General features: G+C 36.7%; 1 protein-coding gene across 1 annotated transcript in view; it reads right to left on the bottom strand.

The window, feature by feature from the left end:
• LOC128855689 (GATA-binding factor C) overlaps positions 1-14,505 on the bottom strand; it is a 239,954-nt gene that overhangs the window by 91,130 nt on the left and 134,319 nt on the right. The window lies entirely within an intron of this gene.

The raw sequence follows: 14,505 nt of genomic DNA, 5'->3' as shown, positions 1-14,505 counted from the left end.
ATTTCCCTGTTATACTTTCAAATTATATTAGTAGTCGCAACATCTTAGGCTCAATTTATTGTATATTAAATCAGTTCATGCCCATTTGAATAATTTTATACTGGGTCTGTTTGAAGCGCGGTTCTCCATTAGTGTATTTTTATTGGCCATTTATAAGTTTATTTCTGATTAGATAATATTAAATTGTAGTTATATGATGCGTAACTACATAACTACTCATAAGATACATTTTGCATAAAAATTTAAATATTTCCTGTTTTACTCAGCCACAGTACTCGTACCTCGCGCAGCTACATATGCACATACTTATGCAATCACACATACAGTGCGTGTGTGCGTTGAATAAAATGCACATTTAAGCAGCCACAAACTAAAAATAAATGCGAATGCCTAAAAAAGCCACAATGCAACAACAGCAACTAATGAAAGTATGCATATACAAGGTGGCGCAAAATTAATCACCCTCTAGCAAGATTTCTAATTTTTGCAAATGGTATCGTACACCAACCATATTTGACATTTGTGAACTGGAGAGTTGCAGAATAAAAACAGACAAGTAATGGAGTGCGTAGAGGGCAAAATAGAGATCTCCATCACTCCAAATATTCAAAATTTGTCTGTTGTGGTACCTTACAGGGTGAGGGGAGGGGAGAAAGAGGTTTAGAGGATGACGACTACCGGTAGCTTATTACGTTCATATTCAACCAGCTGTGTAATATTGAAACCCGCAATATCCACAGATGTAGCGAAAAATCAAAACCCAGATGTCTAAATCTTTGTCCGACGAGAGCAGAACAGTTGCGAAGAAGCTGCTGAGATAATTCCACCTCATCCTCCAGAAATCTTCTGCAGAAAGGAGTTGAAGCAATCCTAAGTCTCACTTCGTGAACACCTGAGGGATAATTTCTGGCAAGTATATCTACTAAATTCGAGAGCTGTGGCTTTGTTAACCTTAGAAGTTTCCCCGAGCACCTGCGGTCTATCCGTGGCCAGAAGGCTATCGCGATTTTGAATGTTTGCGCACTAGCCCAGCGCTCGCTGAGTTGACGCGAGGCCTATATTTTCAGGAGCAGACCACAGGTTCTTAAGTAAACCGCAATCCTCTCAGTTTGCGATGAAACCATCTCCTGGGTCCCCTGTTTAGCCAGCTCATCAGCCGAGCAGTTTCTCTCTATGCCGCTGTGACCGGGAACTCAAATGAGCCTTAATATACACTTAAATTTTTGTATTGATTAGGTCAAGACTGGAGCATGTAGCCTTTATTAGGAGGTCTTACACAAACATCCAATCTGACCGCTTTGAGCAAGTTCAAAAATGTGTCTAAATTTTCTCTACTCACAAAATTTTTCTCTACTACAACTTTTTACTAGGCACAGGTGATCTATTTCCAACTTTCCAGGAGCAGACTACGAGCTCTTTAGGGAACCCCAATGCTCTTAGTTTGCGATGAAATCGTTTTCAGGGTCCCTTGTCTGGCCAGCTCATCACCTCAGCAGTTTCCCTCTATTCCGCTGTAACCGGAATATTTGAACGAGCTTCATAACGAAGTATTCGGATGCAATCGAGAAAAAAGTGCGGCATTTCCCGACTGATTTCGAACGCACAAACAACGAGCCCAAAGCACTAATTTCCGCTTGACTGTTGGAGTAGATATTTACATTCTTTACAGTTATTACAGAATTATCAGGTACAGAGGTAACCAATCTACTGCTTCCTTAATTGCGCCTACCTCCGCTTGAAAAACACTACAGTGGTCCGGAAGCCTAAATTTGAGCTTGATGAGGAGCTTCTCGCAGATTACCTCCCCACGAACTCTTCCCTCCAACTTCAGTCATCCTTAAACATATTTGCCATGCCCTGCCTCCAAGTGAAAGTTAATTGATTGATTAATTTTGCGCCACCTTGTATTTTCCTAGCACATGTCTGTATGTATATTAGTGTAAGCATATTATATTTGCATACCTACACACTTACAAAAATGCGCATAAGCCTGCGCCGTGGCGCTGTGGCGAGAAAAACGCATGGAAGCGGAAATGATGGATTCGGCGGTCTGCGCATTTTTTCACTTTTATTATGCACAAATACGCACACATGGCATATATGTGCATATATGTATGCATAAATATATGCGTGTTTATATTGTGCATGTATATGTGTACCTGGAGCGTTCATATAACTGTAGGCCATTCATTCCCGCTGACTTTTGCGAGTCACTAACTTGCCTTAGCCACGTTAACTAGCCACCAGCCGGCTGCCAGTCAATGCACACACATACACACACGCATTGGCATGGCTTGTTTGTTTGCCTACTTAATGCGAGCACTTACATACAACACCTTGTAGTTTTATTTTCGCTTATTATATTTTTTGGTTTGCGTACTGGCACATTTTTACAAATTTTAATTAAGCCAAAGGCAGCAATGCTCGTAAAAGCTGCAAGAGTGGAAAGCCAGTGAGGGAAGGCAGTAAAAACGTAGCACCTGAAGTAATGTGGAGTTATTAGTTGTAGCGTACGGCGGTGGCAGAGGTGGTGCCAGTGTGTCAGCACCAGTGTTAGCCAAGTCAAAGGCCGACATACAACAAACATTGGTATGAATTTATTTAAGTACAAATGTAAGTGGTTGTAGGTGCGCAAAGACACAGACGTCGCAGGCAGTGTTTTGTGTTTTTCTTGTTTAGTTGTTGTTTTAGTAGTATGCACATTAACGTCTGTATTTCTTAGTAAGTACGCGCACACATATAGGCACATACACATGCACCTTGGTGTATGCGTGTTTGTAGCTGTCGCTCTTGCTACTGCTGCTGTTGCTGTTGCTGCTGCTTGAAATTCATTTTCCTTATTGTTTGTAAAAATTAGTGTCTTGAATTTTTTCGGTTTCCCATTTTTTGACCCACGCCACCAACACAATTATCCAGCAACGCATTGGCGCACATTTTGTGGCAAGCTGTAGTCGTACAATTAAAACCGTTGTACAGCTTGAACGCCAGTCAACTGTTCTGCACGCATACAAGCGAATAAGTGTAGCTCATTTAAATACTCAGCCGCCGCTGCTGCTGCGGCTGCTGCTGTCATTTGGCTGTGCCTTCCCAAGTGGCTGCCCTAAGCCAGAACCATTAGCGGCGCATACAAAAAATCCAGCGCCTGTGAGTCAGTAAAGCGGTAAAATGTGGTAAAAATGCGCCGCATACACATACATACTCATACAGGCACGAACACATGCAGCTTGTGACATATTGCATCAGAACAGTAACTGACGTTGAGTGCAACGCTCAAACCGCCTCCCGACGAAATACTTGACGGTAGTACCGGGGGGATCGGTACTTTGACGGTAGGAGGTTTAGTTCGGGTTAAAGTCCCACACTGACGGGGTAAGGCTTTCGATGCTTCCTCCTCATAAAAAAAAAAAAAAAATAAAAAAAAATAAAAATAAAAAAAAACAGGCACGAACACATACACAATCATACCGCCCGCCGCATACACACACACACATCCATATGCACGCCTTCTACCCAACACCCGTCTTATTTCGGCTTGCAAACTGGGCTTAATGTCGTGCGCTATTAACGCTCTTGTTGTTAGAGCATTGTTTTTTAACTACTTTTATATATCATATATTTTGTTGTTGTCTTTATCTTTGTTCTTCCCATTCGTTTTGCCTTACTTTCCGTTTTACATTAGTTACAGTATCATTTTTTTAAATGCAGTTTTTATTGCTTGTTTGTGTGGACTGATATGCTTACTGTATATCCATAATTTGTGTGCTTGTTGTTGTTGTTGTTTTGCTTTCTTAATGATGCTACTAAATATGGTTTATTATTTAATGTTTACGGTTCATGCACCAAATTTTCCCTAACTGCTGTTTGCTCACATTTTTGATGAGTTTTTGAATTGAATATTTTTTTTAAATTTATGTACGCTCATACTAAGGATGCTAATCCCGGTACGTCGGAGTGTTTTTTAGATGCCGTAAATTTCGTGATTAGCTTAAATTAAACTCGGATCCCGATTTATTTTTTGTTTTGGAAGAAGTAAAAATTTATTTATTGCAAAATGGCATTCAATAAAAGCTTTTCAAGGCGTTCAAGCGTTCAAGAAATTTGTTTTATTTTACTAACAGCTGTTAAAAAATACTTAAGAACGATGCGTTGGCAACCATATTAGCGCATCTATTTGCGCTTAAATACATTTGCTGTGGTCACATTCATTGGCATTTGTTCATTTAACTCTTTCTCTTGAAGGGCTAACATAGATTGCGTTTAGTAGGCGCATTGATATTTTTGCCGCACGATTCGGCCTTCGTCCAAAATTTTATGAATTGTTTTCTGTTTTATATTCTTACTGGTAAGTAGGCAAAAAATAAAGTATCTGGAGTATTCCTACAGAACTTTACTTTAGTTGAAACGTTTCCGTAATGTCGAACCTTGCACCCCAGCTCTTCGAAAAGCAGTCACAGCGTTGCACAGGACCAGATTATTCAAAAGTTCTACTTCAACACAACTAAACGTTTCAAAAACGATAGCTTTTAATGCTGTGAAATATTTTTTTGAGTATGTAAACAACCGGAGAAAAAGGAAACAATCTTCCATTTCCTCCGTAAATGCCCTGCCTTATCGAAGGACAGAATGTTAACCCTGGGCAAACCGCTGTTCGAGAGTCTCGAGCAACTGTCTGCCTTAGACGTTAACAACCTAATAAGGTTCCTAAACCGCACAGGCTGGATATAGTCTTGCTGTAAATAACTGTTAAACAATTTGGTAACAAGAATGTGGCAACAAAATGGTGCGGAAGCGCTAGTTGGATTCGGGATGAATCACCACTCTAACCAACCAACCATGAAACAGCAGAAAACGTTCCCAGGAAAAAAATAAAGCGCAAACGACTCTACTAGCCCCATGGATAGGATGATCGTTAGATTGTCAAAACAAGATCATAGGAAGAGCGCTGCTGATATTCATCGAACAATTTTTGTTCACCTGGAAAAATCAATAACGAAAATAATAGTTGCGCTTCATTTGGCAGAAGCGCGACTTCATAGTCGACTCTCACGGAAGAATCCATTGGTACCAGCAACGCAACGGTAACGCCGAATTGAGTTTGCTCGATGGGGCATATCCACGCAAAAATAAATTAAGTTGATCCAGATGGTAGAACGTATGTGCGAAGAACGAAACGTATAACATTCGACCCTAAGATCGTCTAACTAAACATAAAGCACGCAAGAGGCTCAATAATGGTGTGAAGCTGCTTTTCGTGAAACGGTGTCGGGCCAATTCATCGTATTGAATTTAATATGGATGCGATAAAGTACGTTCAGATACTTCGAAATGTAATTTTATGTTACTTTATGGGGACGAGAATTTACCTCTGATTTGGAAATTTCAACAAGGCGATGATCCGAAGCGCACTTTTCGTGTTGCTAAAAAGTTGTTCGACGACAACTCGATCACTTGATTCGAGTGCCGACTTAAATCTTATAGAACATCTTTAGTAGTAGTTGAGTAAAAAATATACTCAATTATTCTGCGTATAATAAATTTGGATCTTTATTTGAAAAGGCCAAGGTAACATGGGATTTCATTCCTGTTGAACGTTGCAGATATTTAAATTTGTGTATGCAGAGGCACAAAACCTATTTTCAGCAAAATATTAGCCGTTATCGCTTTTGTCTGCATTTTTTATTATTTAACTATTATCGTGCTTCGTTCTTAAAGGAATTTCTTGAAGGAATTTTTGTTTTTCTTAGATAAGAAAACTGATACAGAATGAAAACATTTTACATTTATAAACTAAAACCTAATATGCAGAACACTTAATTGATTTTTTCAATAAAATCTAAAATGGAGAGAACTGGGTATCGTTCTTAAGGGATCAGGGGTAGCCAGAGGCCCAAAAAACTGATGATTTTCAATAATTTTTTTTTTGCTAGTCAGTTGCTTTATTTTAGAAAAATTAAAGCATAGCATTAATACTTTCTTATTTCGACTTGACTTTAGCAAAATTTCAACAAAAAAAAAATAATATATCTAAAAGTTATCGCCGTTTGTGTGGAGCCCGCTTCCCCAGAAGTCCCTTGCGATGGTCATCACAAGTTCTTTAAGATTCATCTATCATCAATAGGACAAGAGAAATTCGTTTTATTAATAGATAATCTTGTGCGTGATCGGAGCTTTTTTTCAAAAATAAATAATATGGCGGCCCCAGTCCCTATTTTCCAGATTTTCCAAAAAAAACCGACATGTTAAAAAAATTGAATTGTTAAACAAATTGAAATTTTTGAAAAAAAATCCTTCCAATCCTCGAGTTGTTTATGTTTTTCAAAGGCAGTATAAGATTTATTGAAGGCTACCAAGCGGTTTTTAAGTTACGGTGATTACCAGTTCAAAGAACTTTTTTTTGCGAACGCTCCGGGAAGCCCGAGCTCCCTTTGTTATTTATTTAATAACTCGAAAAGTATTAATCGGATTCACTTCAAATTTTCACACAATATTTTTAAAGTATTATACTTTAAGAAAATGCAAAAAAAAACATTTTTTTGCAAATTCTTACTACTCCTAACACCTTTCATATTTTTCATCACCTGTATAGAAGGTGGCACAAAATTAATCACCTTATCGGAAGATTTATAATTTTTGTAAATGGCGTCTTACGTTAATCATTTTTGATGTTTTGATTTTTTAACTTCAGTATACAAACGGACAAGTAATAGAGTGCGTAAAGTTCAAAATAAAAATGTGGATGATTAATTTTGCGCCACTTGGTAAGACTCATTCTATCGAACTGTGAAAACTTTTATTGCTTACAAATTTTTACAGATCAAGCTTGAAAAGCATTTGTTAGTGCCTTAATTCTTACTTTGAGGAGTACCTTCTATTTTCAATCTTTGAAGTGATGCGTGCGTTCAGTTTAAAATAAATAATAAATTCAATTTAATAACTTAATTTAATTTTTAGCGGCAGGCTAATCCCCAACCCTGTCAGAAATCTAGTAGAATAACGAAACCAAGAGGAGTGAACAAGGAAAAAAAATTTTTAACCAGTTTATCTTAAATTCTGAACGGTTTTATTTAATGCGCTGCTTAAAAAATTTCAATTATTGAATGATTCAAAAAAACATAATATATAAAAAAGTTGAGCCCTAAATATAAATGAAATAAAATAATAAAAATATCCCGAATTATCGGAATCAACATGTGCCACTAGTTTTGGTATCTCTAGTATATATGTGCATATGTAGCTATGTAAACCCAGAAATTATGGAAATTTAGTCATAAAGCTTGGATTTTTTCAAGATTTTCCGCGATTGTGCGTTTACAAATTAATTAGCCGCATTCAGTATTACAGTTATTATACGTTTTTTTCAATTAACTTTTACTATCCCTTCCTAATTCGTATTAAATTACTTTTGTGCGGTAGTTTATTTTTTGTGTGGTTGTACTTTTATGATTTATGAGTGATGAATAAAAAAAAATTGATTACTGTCAGCTCCGAAGGATTCTCTATACATTTCTAGATTATTTTGCTGAGTAAAAATCAATTTGTATTCGCTAAATATATACAGTGCACTCGCGATAACTCGAACTAATTAAAACAGGCGCTGTTCGATTTATCGAATTTGTTCGACTTATCAATTGAGTGTGCTATGTTAAAAAAACAGTCATCGATATCGATTTTTCGATCGATTGTTGAAAATGGAAGCCAGTAGAAAATTTCTGTAGTATAGTTTCGTTATACGAATTACATTTTGGTCCATTGGCTGGATCAATGGTGTCACATTCGGCGCCATAAACATGGTTAAAATTAAACCATCCTCGGACTTTAATTCGATTTCGTTGGGATGTGATGGGGCATTATCAATTAGAAGAAGAGCCTTCTCAGGTAGTCCCCCATCTTTCAAATATTTTCTTACCTAAATATTAAAGTCATTTAACTTGGTTAAAAAAATTGTTTTAATGAATCTGGATTTTACCTGCGGCACGAACGAGTTATGGAACCAGTCTTTGAAAATCGCCGAAGTCATCCAGGCTGATTTGGAATTTTCGTACTCCACCGGACAGTTAAAATTTTTGAAGATACGAGGATTTCTTGCTTTGTCAATAACGAGAAGTTTAAGCTTATGGTTGCCGGTAGCGTTAGTGCAAGCCATAAATTGCCTTATCTTTCTTTTTTATAAGACTTATGGTGGACTTGGCTACCCCATATTCCTTCGCTAGAGAAGTAACACTACGTCCACGTTTAATTTTGTTAAGGACTTCAGCCCTCTCTTTTAATGTTAAACACTTCAACCTTTTACGATCCATTACTCACATGCACTGATACACTACAAATGACAAATTTAAAGCAATTTGGTCAATGCAAGATGTTGTTCCCAGAAAACTAACGGGATATTAACGTCGACATATTCATATGGACAATAAACTAGTATACATATAATTTATATACATATACTATTACATATGTATGTATGTACAAAATGTACATGTTTGAAAAGAATGTGTGTACAAATAAATTTGTTTTTTTGTTCGAGTTATAGCGCTTTAATATTGTTCGAGTTACAAAGAAGTCAATAGGGAAAAAAATGTGTTCGAGTTAGCACGTCGTTCGACTTAGCGGCTATTCGAGTTACCGCGAGTGCACTGTATCTACAAAGGTTAAAGGCTACAGTTGTAAATGTTTTACATTCACAAATATTTCATCAGAAATCACATAATTCCAGCTGAAGTATTTATAGAATATATTTTGCAGAAATTCGTCCTTAACATGCTTACAACTCTCTTTTATATTTCATTTTCAATGCATTCGTGTTTTCTGTGACATTTTTTATTTAGTTTTTTGTTTGTTGAACTCATAAAAGCTGCATTCCATTATAGCCATTACGATGCCCTGACCAACTATCATTTAGCATTTTATGTCACGACAGAATTCAAACACAATGTCTTTTATTATGTGTCCCACACATAACCGTTACAGGAGTAAAGTGAGTGAACTAAAGCGAGTGAGGAGCACGCAGCGTAATTTGGAAGGGACTTTTTGAGGGGTTGGAAGACTCTAATGAGTGAAAGAAGGCTTATAACCGATTTTACTTGTATAGTTATGGAAGATACGACAAATTTCATGGTTTTGAATGATCTTTCAATAAAGTCCTTGTAGTTTACATCTTTTGAATTAGAACTATGCATATATTTAAAATTTATAGTTATAAAAAAGTAGAGCATTCAAATTGAAAGTAAATAACAGTAAGAACTAGAAATTAAAAAAAAAGTAGGTATGAACTTTTTCTAGAGAAAGCTTGAGATTATTTTTCAGCTACTTTTCACTCACCTTAAGGGTTATTTTAGTAAAAACGTTCTTTCTTTCATTTTAAAAGAAAGCTTTTACTTTGAGTAGCTTCCGCTTAAAATTCGCAAAATTAAAAAAAAAGTGAAACAAAATTAAAAAAATAGGAGTACTTAGTATAGCGCAATAGCATAGCATGGCACAGGAGAGCTTTCCTTCGAGAAATAAAAGAAAATCATAATGCAAGTTTTTGAACAACTGGGGAGCCATCTTAGGACATCTGGAGTATTTTCTTCACTTTAACTACAACTTTAAAACTGAGCTCGTCGCTCGTGTTAAATTTATTCAAAATCTTTAATTAATCTATGTAGTCTGAAAGATTCAATCTGTGATAAATAGGAATTAGGAATTAAAAACGGAACAAAAATTAATGTTAAAACACTAAGCAGTAAAAACTAGAAATAAATAAATAAAAAAATGTAACCTGCCCCTTTATCTTAAGATGATTTTTCTTTTTCTGTTCATTTACTTCGAGAGAGCTTTTAGCGAACGCATTTGAGCTTTCGTTTAATAAGATCTCTCATTTAGAGAACTTTTTTCAAAAAAAAAATTGAGAGCAGTGTTTCTTTGATTTTATTGGAAACAAGAGGCTCCGTTGATGTATTTTAGAGAATTTTTTGGATTTGCTACCTTCTAGACTTAGCGATTTAAGACGAGTATTCGATGCGATACCAGCTGGTGGTAGCAGAGAAATAGGAAGGCCTTATCTACATTGAAAAGATCAGCTGGAGAAGGACTTGGCTTCACTTGGTGTATCCAATCGGCGATGGTAAGCACGAGAAAGAAACGAATGGCGCGCTTTGTTAAGCTCAGTCAAAATCGCTTAAGCGGTTATCGCGCCAATCAATCAACAGAAGAAGAAGAAGAGGACATGAATAGCGGCAAGACGATTGCAGTTCCGGACAAAGAGAGTTGGATATTTAGAAGGTTTTCAGAACAGATTATTTTTGGCATCTAAACACTAACTGCGATTTAGAATTTCATTTAGAAGAAAGCATATCGTTATTAATCCTACAATGAAACAATGAAGAGATACATACACTCTCTTAGGAAGCTTAGGAAGAACTTAAAGGCGAGACCGAATGGTATTTGGACAAAAACTTCATATGATTTACTGCTTTGGCTACGACCGGCACCGGTCTTTCAATCAGAATGGTTTGCAATAGTTAAGATAGGAGATTGGATAATTCGGAAAAGATGGCGAGGAATTTAAGTCAGGGTCTGCAGTGACATCTAAGCTGCTGTAAAAGCCTTAGAGACGATGCAAGTGGCATCCCCTCAAAAAATTTTCAGGAATGCAAGTTGAAGTTGAACTCTGTTGCAAGTCTATGAAATATTTAAAATAGCAGACTAGAAAAAGGTGGCGAGTAATTAAAGGATATCTATGCTGCTCTAAAGGCCTTAAGAACAGCTCGCACTTCTTAAAAAATGGTTCAGAAATGCAAGTTAAGGCTGAACTCTGTTGCAAGGTGGAATGAGCTTGATCTTATGTAAAGGGCGGGATACTTCGTTGTTCAATACAACGAACTGGCTGAACTTAACTGGCAAACTGCGGTTCTTTGGAGTTCCCCAGGAACTGGAGCAAATTAGGACCCATACCGACTTAGGATTATAGCAAGGACTGTCAGCTACATCAAGGCACTGAACAATAATTCAATACTGGTCATGAGAAGCATTGGTGCAGTGCTCATATCTGCAAAACAACCAGTGTTTGCTGAAAAGGTCTGAAAGGGAGGTAGCAAAATTTCTTCTTAGATAGATTGGGTGTGAACTACGATCGCTAATAGGACTAATTCTTGAACCAAATTCATGGATTAACGATCCAAGTGGACGTGTTTTAACACTGAGCGTGTTTTTGAAGAATGAATGTAGTACTTTCGGTCACAAGGTCTAAGGAGGAAAGCACGAATACTAAACAAGTGGCCGCCCCATCATTACATACTCAGTTGAAACATACGCAGATACGGCTACAACAAAGCGCATCCTTACCTCTGCAGAAATGAAAACGCTCAGAGCGATCCGTTGCTTATATGATATGTAAAGAGATCTAGAAATGGGCCGAAAATGGCAAAAGCATGTGAAGACAATGGTTCCTGACTGTGTAGCAAGAATCGCTATAGAGAGTAAGCCAATTTCCAAAAGACCACCTGAAGATCACCGGAACGATGGCACGAGTTTTGGACATATGAGTTGCATGCATAACGAATTTTTTATTGTTAAATATTTGTATAATCGTTAGAGTTTCACATATTTTGTAAATGAATTTCTGAAGTTATGAAGTTTTAAGAGAAAGTTTGTTGATAATAACAAGAACTAGTCTTATATTAAGTAGAAGAAGAATGTATTACAGAGTGTTTTCTTTGCTGCTGTCCGACTTTCGCTAGACTTAGATGGTACATTTTTCAGTCGGTACATTGAGAATAGAAGAGCTATATTCTCTCTGCCTCTCAAAAATGCTAAGATTAATCAATTAATCTGGGAAGTTTGCTGCCTTAGCGCACGTGTCCTTTCGTATCCTTTTAAGTGCTACATCTTGACATTAAGTGCAATTTGTATTATTGCCTAAGTAGTTGGAAAAAATGTCTAGCCATCCACAATTTCATTCCATTTCTTTTCAAACGAAATGTGTAAGTTTCAAGAGCGTCAAGTATTTAAAAAAAACAAATATTATTAAAAAAATATAAAAAAGTTTATGAAATGATTGTAAAATGTTGTCTAGAACTCAATTAGTAGAAAATATGTTAATACGCATATGGCCTTTGAAAATGCCTAGAAGACCTTTCAGATCCTTTCAGATTACTTTTGGTGAGCTTTCACAAGAATTTCGGTGATTTGGAAATTTGCTGTGAGTGAGAAAGCACTGGCGCAAAATTAATCATACAGATTTGTTTTTGAATAACTTTTGTATTATAATAAATAAAAAAGCAATTACTTTGAGTGATGGAAATCTTTATCTAAGCCTTTACGCGCTTCATTGCTTGTCTGTTTGCATACTGCAGCTGTCTGGTGTTGTCACAAGTGTCAAATATGACTGACGTACGACGCCATTTGCAAAATTTATAAATCTTCCAATAGGGTCATTAATTTTGCGCCATCTTGTAAAGGGTTTCAACGTTTATTTTCCACAAGACGGCGGTACGTGCCACACAAGCAACGAAACCATTGATCCTTTACGGGAAAAGTTTCCGCACCGTGTTATCTCTTGAAGAGGTGATCACAATTGGCCACCGAGATTTTGTGATTTAACACCTTGTGACTTTTTTCTTTAGGGCCACGTGAAAGAGAAGGTCTAAGCCAACAGCCCAGGGTCGGTTCAAGACCTCAAAGATGGAATTCGTAAGGCTATCGAGGAGGACATAGGACAGCCACTTTGCAATTCGGTTATGGATAATTTCATAAAAAGGATATTGTCCTGTAAGCGTGGTCGTGGTGGTCATTTGTCTGATGTTATTTTCCACTATTAACGGCATACCCTCTCTTTATAATGAAATAAAAATCCGATCATTTATATTAAAAATTAGAATTTTTCTTTGAATATCAAAATAACAGCTATTATTAAAAAACCCTATATATAGGTATATATATACCCATTTAATTTGAAATGAATATTCGTCAGCATACATATTTTTCCTTGTGAAAATCGTCTCAAATTCCTTATAGAAAAATTACTTCACATTCGCTCTCCTTTATTCACCCAAAACAATTCCTTGTAAATTGTTTTATGACAATCAGCCAGTTCCAAAACAAAGAAAGCGTAAAACTAATTCTAAACTACTTTTTATTGCTACTTGTCTCACCAGCATGTCCCAAAGCATAACATTTAATACATTTTGTTTCGAGTGCGTTTTAGAGATTTCCGTGGAAATCTTCAATTCACTTTTACGACTGCCCATTACGAATTTTCCTACGTGCGCACACAAATTCTTTACATTCGTTTTTATAACTTTTATGCGCTATTTGGTTTATTGCGGGAGTGAGAAGAAATTTAGAAAGCAAAAATACGAAAAAAAAAAAATTAAGGGCGAATTAGCCGTTTGTGTTGGTGGGTTAGTGCTAAAGCAACTGCTGTTTGCCATATGGAATGACCGCAATTTGTTTTTGTTTTTTTGTTGCTGTTGGTATTGTTGTTAGATTACTACATCATATTATGTGCTCATGTCAGCGACAAGCTTTCAAAGAAATTAATTTAAGCGTTTTGCGTGTTCGAAGCCATGCCAAAGGAGTAGAGGAAGAAGCATCCATTGGCAGCAAATGCAGGGCTGAGGGCATGAGAGAGTATGGTAGAGTGCATAATATTTGTATAAACATACATGCGTATACATAGGGTATGTCTTTGCAAGCACGCACACATACGCACGTATATCTATTTTGAAACACTACCTTTTCACGCCCTTGCCTCACACTCGTTTGCTACGCACCACCCGCCATGCGTTTTGCGTGCGCATTTTTGTCAACAAAATGGATTGTTAAATAAACAGTTCATTTGTTTTCGACGCTTCGCCCAAATCGCTGTCATTGTGACATGATATTTTTCTTGTATTCTATTTTTTTAGGATTTTTTACCTCAAGGCATTAAATTTTTTGGACATTTTTAATTGCAACAAAATATTTACTTGCATTTACGTGAGTTTATAATATTTTGCGATTGTATTAACAGCCAAGTAAAATGGCTGTAGACTTTTGACAAAACAACTTATGTGACTTTAAGAGGAGCTGACTTGACCGGAGCTCAATAAATTGTGATTTTTCATAGAAAAATTTGGTGTGTTACTCAACTTTTATTCAAATGTTTACTTAAGCTGCGCCTATGAATGATTAATTGATTAAATATTTCGAGGAAAATTAGCAATTTAGTGCTTGACAGAAAAAAAGTTCTAACTCGTCTTAAGTTGTTTTATCAAAAGCACACAGCTATTAAATCCCTTTCCAGCGATCGCGCCAATCCTGCGCCAGAGTATCTATTCGTACGTCATTCCATTTGATTTGGTGACGTTTTCCCTACATTTTGCAGTTGTTTTTTTTCTACTCCCGCTCCAGGCGGCAGGTTGTGTGGTGTTGATAACAAATTGCGCGATTACTTGTTGTTAAGTTAGTTGTGCTGGCATTCACGTTGATTGCTGTTGTATCACAACGCGTGAGGCTTAGCTGTTATCGCACCCATGTGTACGTAGG

This window comes from Anastrepha ludens, chromosome 2 (assembly GCF_028408465.1).
Source record: "Anastrepha ludens isolate Willacy chromosome 2, idAnaLude1.1, whole genome shotgun sequence".
Lineage (NCBI taxonomy): Eukaryota > Metazoa > Arthropoda > Insecta > Diptera > Tephritidae > Anastrepha > Anastrepha ludens.
This window is presented reverse-complemented; position numbering and strand designations above follow the sequence as displayed.